Below are 1,409 nucleotides of genomic sequence, written 5' to 3'. Positions count from 1 at the left end.
TTGTGGATAAATAAAGAAACGTAAAAGATGCTGGTATCTTTTATTTCATTACCACTATTATTCTTTTTGTGTGTACTTTTACAAACTTTAATTTTGAACACATTGCATGGGAGATTCGGGTAAAAATTTGTGTACAATGAGAGTTTATGGAAGTATCCTGAATTTTATTCATGATTCTGAAATCTATAAATCTGCAAAGACACAGAAATGGGATGCTTCGAAAGGGTGAAAGTTTTCTAGGCAGGAATGCAACACGTGCAGTGGCCATTGTTGCAGAGAGTGTCATTCTTTGTACCAACACATTCGTCCATGACGTTTATGCACACGCCATTCTTCTCGGAACACTTCCTCGGTGTATTCTGGCCACGTGTTTCTTGCAGCAGGTGCAGTCCTCACCCTCACACAGTTGTTTCTGCGTGTCACCGATACAGGTATCACCATTACGAATGCAAATTCCGTTAAGCTGTTTACAGTCCTCAGGAGTTTTTGAACACTCGTTGGTCTGTCTAGCAACGCGGTGCAGTGGCTCTCCTGCATCTGCAAAGATGAAAAAGCATGTCATTACAGTCTGGCGCAAAACTGAAAGGTTTGGCGATGGAGCCAGCTGACAGCAATGCAGAGGTAAAAAAATTGAAAAATTGTACTAAAAATAAAGATGCATTGGTAAATAGGAAAGCAAAAACGAGTGCAGTAATATACCTTGTGGAGCCTCGACACAGCCTTCTTCGTCAGTGCAGCCTTTGCTTTGGTCATCAATGTCCTGGAAAGAGAACAATCTTTTTATTCTTGAAGGAGGTGGAGAGAGTTTGGTTTCCTGCATTTCAACATCTTTTATTTACCGTGTCCGTTATGCAGGGCTTGCAAGCCTTTCGGTAATATTTAGGCAACTTACAATGTGAATGCACAGTGTGCTTATGCAGGAGATTCGCTGACGTACCAAAGAAAAGTAAACTCGAGTTGTTACCTGTGCCAGGTATGCGCCGGCGTAGAGAACCACCAAGAGACCAAGAACTGCGGGCTTCATGGCGACGCTTGAGAGAAAGCAGATTGCAGCTGGAAAGACTGGGAGTAGACGCACTTCTGAAGAGATCGCAGGAGCACTTGGCGAAGAACTGGCAGGTGCTTGTTGTGTTTTTCACCAGAGTCTTGGCCTTATTTTATACAGCAGACGAAGACAAAGCAGCGGACGGCCACGACCCCCCCCCCCCGCCGCACAAAGAGACAAGAGCAGGTGTTCATAACAAATGTGCAACCTTTGTACTGAAAATATATGTTAACCTTGAAAATTCTCTTCATTCTAAGCACTGTATTTCTTCTCTCAGGTACTTTACTTACGGTGCATACCGTTATCTTACATAGCGTTTAATTGACCTCAAAAAAGTTCATTACATGTACGTGCACATAGATGT

General features: G+C 42.9%; 1 protein-coding gene and 1 pseudogene across 1 annotated transcript in view; both read right to left on the bottom strand.

Annotated features, from left to right (window-relative positions):
• The window catches only part of LOC119588168, a 71,572-nt gene that overhangs the window by 50,331 nt on the left and 19,832 nt on the right, over positions 1–1,409 (bottom strand). The gene's annotated exons all lie outside the window — the stretch shown is intronic.
• LOC119587873 lies at positions 24–1,127 on the bottom strand (annotated as a pseudogene).

This window comes from Penaeus monodon, chromosome 23, assembly GCF_015228065.2.
Source record: "Penaeus monodon isolate SGIC_2016 chromosome 23, NSTDA_Pmon_1, whole genome shotgun sequence".
NCBI lineage: Eukaryota > Metazoa > Arthropoda > Malacostraca > Decapoda > Penaeidae > Penaeus > Penaeus monodon.
The sequence above is the reverse complement of the archived record's forward strand: the minus strand, read 5'-3'. Positions and strand labels throughout refer to the sequence as shown.